Source organism: Haliaeetus leucocephalus, unplaced genomic scaffold (assembly GCF_000737465.1).
Source record: "Haliaeetus leucocephalus isolate CR32 unplaced genomic scaffold, Haliaeetus_leucocephalus-4.0 Scaffold450, whole genome shotgun sequence".
Taxonomy (NCBI): Eukaryota; Metazoa; Chordata; class Aves; order Accipitriformes; family Accipitridae; genus Haliaeetus; species Haliaeetus leucocephalus.
Genome location: NW_010972886.1, coordinates 8826236 through 8835696, shown reverse-complemented (window position 1 = coordinate 8835696; position 9461 = coordinate 8826236).

The following is a 9461-nucleotide window of genomic DNA, read 5'->3' as shown; positions in this document are numbered from 1 at the left end:
GTTTATATTCCCTTGGTTTCTCATCCATCGAGTCCTGGTATGGCTAAGTTTCTCATTAATTGGAGTTGTATGTTCTGTTCCTGGTTGGTCTGCGCTGCTTTTCTTCCCAGCCTGCTTTCCACTATCTTCTAAAGGCTTTTATCCTACCCGCCCTTCTGCCTGAGTCCATACTAGATAGGATTTCCTCCTAGAGCATGTCAAAGCACCTTGTCTTCAGCAGAACAAGGTGCATCTTCTTGTACTCTCCTGGCTGAAGAGGCTGAACACATTCAGCTCCAATCAGCTTTGCTAACAACTCAGCTCTCTCCCATAGCCAGGCACTACTGCTGTTTTCCTATTGAGAGGATGAACCACAGGCTGGGAGGAGGAAGAGAATTGAGGAGTGGGGTCAGCAGGGATGCTGTAGTCCTGTCCGCCTAACCTGTGCAGCAAAGGCAGGAGTAGCCCATCAACCCAGGTGGGTTAATCTGAACTGTCAAAACACCAGATATCCTGGGGTCGTGGTTGAAACTATTCCTGCTGCAAAGCACAGCCAGTGCTTCCCGTGTGTGGCACTTGTCTGACAGCCACGTTAGATTCCAATGCCAGGCTCTTTGAATTTGGGAAGACTGTGTGCAGAAGAGGACAGGTGGTCTTTGCTGGTAATCTTTGCAGGCACCGGCCCATGATGTCTTGTGTAATTTAAAAGCTGATGATTGTAGACACTAGCCTGAGTTTTTAAAAAGTTGCTAAAGATGTGTGATTTCTCCTTTATCCCCCTCCCCGTAGACCAGGTGCTCTGTACTTTCTGAACATGAAGTGGTTTCTGAATGTTAAGAAGGATGTAAACTGTTCACAGCTGAGGACACAATGGTGCACCTCCCCCCTGCCAAAAAAAAAAAAAGAAAAGGAAAAAAAAAAAAGAGAGAAAATCCCACCATCAGTAACTTTTGAAAATCCTGGTCATCATATGATGTTCCTAGAATGTCCTTACTTATTAAATGAAATGGGAATAGCTTGTGATTTTTCAACTCTTAAATGCAACTGTTTTGGGCAAAAGGCAAGGAAGGGATCCGTACTTGCAACAAGAAAAAAAGTTTTAATTACTTAGAGCAAGAACATGTTCTGAAAAGTAAAGATTTTAGACTTAATGTGCATGGAACAAAAGGCCGTTGTAAGCTATGTACGAGAGTTGCTGAGAGTTTGTATTCTGCCCTTTTTTTTCTGTGGGAGTTATTTCCTGTTGTTGACTAGAGTTCTTTATTTAGAACCACCTAGCTACTGAATGACGGCTTGCTCGCAAGAAGAAAAAAGTGTGATTAAAACTTGCTAGGGCTTATTTCAAGATCTCCCCACTTCCATTTATTTAAGGGGAATCTTTGCTAAATGAAAGAAAAAAGTTCAAAACAACAAATGCATTTCCTTCTCATGATTTCGCCCACATCAGCCATGACAGCTAGCAAAAATATGTTGGGAGTCTGAGGTCTTTCACCTGAACATCTCATGGAAGACAATGTTTCTCTAACAGAGGTGGTTTGTTTTAGGTTGTTCTGGGTTTAAAACTGAAATAAACCCATAGAATGCCAGGCCTCCCTTGTTGCTGGTAAGAGTAACACATACTGGTGTTCTTGGGGGGCAGCTCTTTCTATGAACCCCATAACTAGAGTAGGAGTGGGCACTTGCACTTTCCCAGCTGCTCAGATGAGAGTTTCCTTTGAAGAACACTGCCAGCAAAAAGAGGTTTCTGTCTTTTGACCTGCACATAGGAATAGTATTTGGGTATGTGTGTGGAGTCAAATTATCAGCACTTTGACATCTGCTTAACTTCTTTTGCTCTTGTGTCAGGGGCTGAACATCCAGTTAAGAGTAAAGGAAAGTTAGCAGAAGAGCAGGTTGGGGAAAAAAAAAAAAGATTTAACCTGAAGGTTAACACTACTGGACTATAGGTTTAGGTAAGCAAGCAAAGTAACTGGGGTTTATGATGACTTTTTTGCTTAGCAGGAGTCACACTAGGAATGTCCCCTGGGTGTGGATGATTAGAAAATGCTTTGGGGCATGAGGTATAGCAGATGAACAATCATCCCTCCTTGTCTTGGCTGGCCCCTGGCTGTGACCCTTTTGCAGAGGGTGCCTATTTCTGCCCAGCTATTGCAAATAGGCTAGTGCCTTTCTGTGAAGTATCTGACTGGTGGCTGCTCTTGTGGGCAGGCTGTGGAGAGTTATGGCTCAAGAAAGCCATTCACATCTTTCCTTCTGTTAATAAAACTGATAGAAGCTGGTTCATAAAGTTGAACCTCTGTAGGAAAGTGGATCTCTGAGAAAGAGAGGGGTTTGGAAGCCGCCTGCCCATCCCTTTATGCTGGGAAAGTCTGTGGTTGGGAGAAGAAGCAGGGAGAGCCTCAGTGATATTCCTCGTGGTATTTTCTTCTCCTGCTGCTGTCCAGAGGTCAAACCAGAGAACACCCTGGACTCAGTAGCAATGCCATCGATGAGGATGCAGCTCTCCCTCCATGTTTCTTGGGTGTACTCCTTTCCCTTGGCTTGTTCCCCTCTGTACTCCCTTCATGTCTCTGCTTTGCTCCCCCCCCAAGGCTAAAATTTTTTAAAAAGGGAGAATTATTACTGTTTGAGAGTGCTGCGTATGGCTGTCTCAGCCACTGCTGGCTTTAGGGACCAGTATGCCACATGCAGCATCTGCTTCCCTAGCTCTGTGCCATCCTGCCCACAACATATCTCCCCCCAACCGCACCCCACCCTCCCACCCCGCAAATTCTGACACATGCTGTGTGAGTTGAGGGTGACCAGACAGGAGAGCTGCCTCTCCCCTCTTCCAGACCCCCTGCCACATTTCAAGGACATTAGCACCCCAAAGCCACCGTGGGAGGAACAAAGAGAGTTTAAGAGGTGTGAAAGGAAGGGAAAGATGGACTGTGATGTGATGATAAATGGTGCATTTTCAGCTTTTTTTCTTTGTCCTGGTGGTAGATCCTAAATACTGGGTGGGTTTGCAGTGATTTAGTGTTTCATCTTTGCTTGGGAATACTAATTAGGTGTAAACCTCTTTTAGCCTTTGGTTAATGGTCATTATCAATGAACATCTTCCTTTAAAGTGAGAGAGCATAAAAAAGGTTAGAGGAGAACCTAAATTAATTTGTGCAGTTCCCTTTTTCTTCAGAAAGCTAAAATACATTTCTGACTGTTACAGGGGTGGTTTTAGGTAGAGTTAAGAAATACATACTTCACCCACAGTCTGTTTACCTGCATATACAGTACGAGCTTTTGCTGAGTCTTAGCTGTGCTAGCACGAGGGAATGTAGAGAGGCAAAATGAATCATTACTACAGGCATAGTCAGTAAAAGCATCTGACGTACTCAATCACTCCCCTTTTTTTCAATTTTCTTTTATTTTTAATCTCTTCTTTGCACATAATCTAAGAAATCACACATTTTATGAAGGGTTAAAATGGAAAGACTTGTGCATTTACTGCATTGACTCAATGAGTTCAGTTCTATATGATCTTCATTTATTTGTAGTGGAACAGAATGGCAGTGGGAGTTTATGCTACATTTGATGTTCTTGTGCTAGGTTTTTTGCCAGCTCCTTTTTTTTTCCCCTCTTCTAAATTTGGCCCTGCAGATTAAACTTCTGTTTTATTGGGGTTTGTGGTTGTTTTTTTGCTTTTTTTTATGAAGAAGTGGTGTAGGTCACTCACTGTTTACTTGAAATTAGACCCTCAGAAACCTCTGTCTGAAAGGAGTATGGATAAACATAGTCTGTAAAGAATTTTGCACCTGGGACAGTCAGAGGAAGGATTTATCATTGCAAATTTGAATTACCTTGAAAATGCCTCTATTTTAATTGGTAAGCATTCCTTGAATCTAGTGGCTCTAAGAAGCTGCAGAAACTAGTTTTAAACAAAATGCCCAAGCCCCCAAAACACTGTAGGAGTCTTAATATGCTCTGCAGGTTGTATTCCAGCCAGCAGAAGCAGCTAGAGGTGGGTGCATTCATTTGAATGTCAGTGTATTAACTCATGTTTTCATGTAAATAAGGATTTGAAATAGTTTGTTGTTGTGGTTTTTTTTTTCCCCTCAGTAATACATCTGAGCATGAACACATTAAACTCCAGTGACATGGGCTTAAGTCCTATATAACCTATTGCAATGCTATATAAAACCCTACATCAACACCGTAGCCACGACACCATTTTGGTTTTGCCCTCTCAGCCTCTAACACATTGCTACTGGTGTACAGTGCTTTCATGTGACTAATCTGACCAGGAACATCCACTTCTAGAAGTCTCTAGTCACCCAACTGGTGGCTCCATTTGGTCTATTGAGCCTTTGGCGTCTCAGCAGGGTTGAGCAGTGCTAAACATATTCCAACTTGCCTATGCAGCCAGGCCTCTTCCAGGTTTCAAGAACACTTAAGAGCGCGGTGGGGGGCGGGGGGGAAATCTGCGCTCCAGAAATATATGGCTCCACACAGAGGTCTGTTGGAGTAGCTTTACTTCAGAAAAGGGGCTGTAATATGTGCAGCGCAGGCGGTAAGCCAAATCAGTAGAGCTGCTCTCCCCTGGTGAACCAGGAGCAGGCAGTCTATCAGCATAAAGGAGATGGTGATGACCTTTGTATTGAAGTGTGTCCGTGGCTCACATGTTTGACAGCTCCATGTTGTTAAGATTTTCAGGCTCATGTTGGGTTTGTGCTCAAGACTAGTGGGTGGCCGAAGTCTTCTGGCTTGATTGCAGTGACATCTGTTTACACCAGTGGTTAATTAGGCCTGAAGACTGGCCATCTCTCTGTATTTTTTCCCCACCATTTCTGTGGTTTTTCTTTATTAAAAGTATTCCCTCCTTGGTTGTAAAACAGAGCCTTTGGTTTTATCTGCAGATTTTTTTTTTCTCTTAATCCACTGGCCCCAGTATGAGGTGAGTATCAGGACATCAGCCTAGCCTCTCTTCAAAAAAGTAACCAAGTGTTCCAGAAAAGAATGAGTTGTGCTTTTGATAGAGACTGCAGAGTGAGCATTGAAAGGGAAAGAAAAGCAGCCTAAAATTGTTTAAAACTCAGCTCAATGCAAAGTACAATCCACCGTGTCTTGAGAAGCCACAGTGGAAAGGGGAGACTGTTTTAGGAGCCTATGTGCCATACAGACGGCATCAGTGTGAACTGTCTGGCCTGGCTCAAAAATGAAGCACATCTTGCAGGTGATACAGCCTGTATGGGATTTCGGAAAGAACACGGATTTTTATGAAAAGGCAAAAAGATGTGAGAAGATATACGGCAATGGTAGGCAGCCCAAACAGAGGACAGAGTGTTTCAGCTGGAGCAAGGATGATGCACACCAGCAGTCTCCAGAGGACTGGGAGTGCACAGGGAATTACAGAGGGAGGGAGTCATCTCCATGCATGAGGAATGCAGCAAAACCTCCTCTGACTAAGCCAGCTAATGCACACTGTTTGTTTTCTTTTTTTTTCTTTCCTGATAATCCTGTTCCATAATATTTCCTTAATAATTTAATATGTGAAGAGTAGCCCTTTTGAAAAGCATCTAAATCACCAAGTCTTACTTTCAGATGAAACCTTGCCACCCTTGTCCTTGACACACACTGGGGATTTTTACTGGGTATGATTATTTGAGAGCTATCTTGGAGTTAAGGGATTTTTTTCTTGATTACTTAATGAATTTACCATGTGGCACAACCCTTGGTACTGCCAAGCAACAGCTTTCTATTACTAGACTGTATGGGCCCAATCCTGCATTACTGCCAAAAGCAGTATTTGGGAACAGACGTTGGCATCGAAATCTGTAGGAAGGCTTAGAATAACTATACAAAAGGGGTTAGTTGCACTCAGAATATTGATTCATGAGCTCTGTGTTTTTTTGCATCTCTGTTCATTTTACCCAAGTAAGATCAACTGCCCAACTGGACGTATAATATATGATACTGCATTAGAACTAAGGCTGCATTTGGTCATACTCATTAATTAAACTGATTTCTCCTGTAGGTTTTTTTTTCCTAGAGAACTAACGGAGAATGATAATTAAGCATATTATGCATTCTAGGGAATGGTGTTTCTCCTACTGCCACAAAAACATTAAAGGAGAAAAACACGAACTAAAGCAGAAAATGAGGGGGAAAAAAGGAGCTAAAATTGGAGCAAGAAGGGGGGACATTCCTTCCTTCAGTTTTAACTGATTCCTCTGTGCCTTGGGACGTGTGGGGCAGCCTTGTTACAGTGGAAGAGTAGCACCAGCAAAAAAAGAAAAAAAGCAATTGAAATCTCAAGGAAAGCAGCCCAGCTTACAGGTGCAGCTCCCTCCCTGCTAATGTACAAGTGCAGACTGCAGTAATGCACCCCCCCCCCCCCTTTTTTTTTTGAGGGGCTTGCTTTTATTTGTGGCTGAGCCCTGCATGAGAAGGGCCCCACTTCAGAAGGTCAGTATTGACCCCTGAGTTGGCCTGAATGGAGATGGTATGAGGTCTTAGCAGTGTTTAATCACGCCTTTGCTTGTAGCGTGCTTGCTTCTTACCCATGAGACCTGCATTGCTCCATGGGGAGTGCTGCTCTAGTGGAACGAGTATCCTTGGCTGTAGGCAGGCCCTTTGTTTAGCTTTTCCCAAGTTATCCATGCTGACGGGGTCTTTATTTGCAAAAAGTTGTCTGCTCTGGGGGCAGTATTAGGTATTTACCTGCCAGTTCCTGCATGCACTGAAGTAAATACATCCAGGGAGAAAATGAAGATGTGTTGTACAATTACGTGATGAAATCTCACAGTATTAACGTGTACTGAAATTAGAAAGAAAAAAGCCAAGGATGCAATTAGAAACGTAGGAAGCAGTTCACTGCCTCTTTTTTTGAAAAACGTGAGGGATGCTGGTGTTCCAGTACACCAAATGTTGCCGCTCTTTCCTAATTAGCACACGCATTGATAGGCAGAGATTACCTGGCAGTCTGTAGTATTTCTAATGAATTGCCCTATGTAGATCCAGTGTCTGTTTCCCCCCTCCCAATCTTTCCAATCTTTGATTTCTGTTTGTTCATTTATTTATCTTTAACACCAGCAGGGTTTTTGAATGATCTACAGGGGATCTGGCCTCAATCAGGCAAGCTTTGACTGTCCTTGCTCAAAGACAAGGCTGCGCTTAGACTATGCCTGTGGCCCACGTCCGATCAGTACCACTGTAGAAAAATGCAGTTCGGTTCCTTCTCTTCTAGCGTGTCATCTTCATGTGTGCGCAGTTTGAGGATATGTGTCAAGGCTACGACTGCACAGTTACATCTGTGCTACTGCTTCTCGGGAAGCCCTTGCATGCACTGTTCCAAAATGGGATGCGTTTTGGGTGGCATCTCCTCGCAGACATGCAGACTTTTCCCCCTGCTCCTGCAGCCTCTGGAAGCCTTTGCTGACACACTTCCTTGTACAGTGTTTTGTGGCTCAGTTGCAGGCTGTTTCTCTGCACTTGCTAACAAGTTTGGGCCAACCGTGTTTGGGCCTTGCAGACACCTTCTGGCCAGATTGCTCTGGAGCTGCAGAACAGAGTTTCTTGGCCAGAAAGGTCTCATTAAATCGGGCGCAAGGCAATGTGAGGAGCCGTTGGTGGTAGGATTATTTGCCTTGCGTAGCCTAACCTTGTCCCACCATGATGGAGCCTCTGCTGTGTGCAAAGCATAGGAAGGAGCTCTACTCATATCGATTTGTATTGTGACCTATGCTCAGTTGAGAGTGCTTCTGAGTGTGGATGCAGGTTGTACTAGTTGTGTTCGGAGGAACAATCTGAGTTATAGCGTGACTATAAACTTCTGCCAAGAAAGGCCCAGGGGAGTTACAGTAGGAAACGGAAGGGGCGGTGAGTTTTCTCTTTTGCTAGTGTAAAATTGGAGCAACCTAACAAAGTCAGAAGCATTTAAAACTCGGACGATACAGGCTCAGATGTTTTACTGCCGAGTATAACATGGCAACACTGGGGCCAAGGATATCAGACTGGAGCCCAGCTGCTTATTTAGTAAATGTTTGTGGTTATGCCTATAGTGCTGGTGATAGCGTGCACACACCCAGGCATAGGGACTGTAAACCTGCTGCGGACTTTGAGCTCCGGAAGGCAGGCACTGCTGGGCTGGGTGCATCCACAGCGCAATTATGCGAAGCCAGATCCTGCTGTGTTACAAATCCGGTGTAAAGGAGGGCAGAATGTGGCCCTGAAATTCAGTGGACCTGGCATGCAAAAAAAACCCCGGTCAAAAATGTACAAGTATTACAAATGTTCTGGCTGGCTTTTGAGTAGGCTGAAGCCCACTGAACAGGTACCACTCCACTCAGGCCCTAAAGAAAATGAATCTTTTCCTTTTATTTAGTGATTTTTTTAATGACTCTTGTAATTTTAAGAAGAGACAAGTTTTCCCAAGTAGAAGGACCAAATTTCAGCGCTTTGCTGCTGGAAAGCATCCAGCCAGGGGAAGTTCTAGTTTTAGTTTTTGCCAGCTCCTGAGCAATTCGCAAGTCGCTTGTCAAAATTCAGTAAAGGGTTCGTGAATTGCTTTGCAGTCTGGTTCAGAGCTACCTCTGCACCACAGACAGAGGATGAGAGAGTTTGGATCTCCTCAAAGGAATAGCTGATAGCACAGGTGGAAAGGGAAAGGTGTGCCGAGGCCTCCAGAACTGGCGAAGTCAAACAGCAGTTTTTAGGTCTGATGCCCTTTCCTCCCATTTTAGTGACTTCAGCAGAGTATTATCTGAAATACCAGTCTTGGTGTTTACACCTCAATTAGATGGGGTCTTTTCAATTATAACTTTAAGAATCCATAAAATCATTGCTTAATGTCCTTCTGTTTTGGTAGATTCACCATTTTAACTGTTGGTTTTTTTCTTTGTGGATTTTCGACAGATACAATTTCTAGGTTAAAGAAATCTTCCCTCTAACAGTATCCTTCTCTTTCTTTTCGGTTTTCTAGCTGAAAATGGAAGTTCATTTCTAACAAGACCATCAGCTTGATTGATCACAAATCATTACAGACCATTTTGAGCATAATACCTAAACGAGTCGTGATATTAATGACTAATAATTGCCTTTATGTTAGGTCTTAAAGCTTTATTGTCCCGAAGTACAACCGGTTTAGTGGAACATGAAAGGCCGGAATGATCGGAGTTGCCGCTGGGGCTGCAGCCAAAACTGTAAGGTGTTTGAATCGCCTTCTACAGCGCTGGCTGGGATTACAGTCCCTTTCGAAACAGTCATTGAGGTAACTTAAAATAATCGTCGTCTTTCCAGATAGCGCCTGGTGCCGAGCTCTCCCCCTTTCCCCCAAGTCTTCGTGCGCTCGAACATCTCCGTTTGGCCTCATTTTTGTGCTTCGGTGGTATCTGCACAGCCCAAATTAGCAGCGAGGATCCCACGGAGGGGGGCCGCTGCCTCCCTCAGCTCCCAGGTGAGCTCCCGGGGCGGGGGGCGGCCGGCAGCGCTCCGGGTTTTCTCCAGCC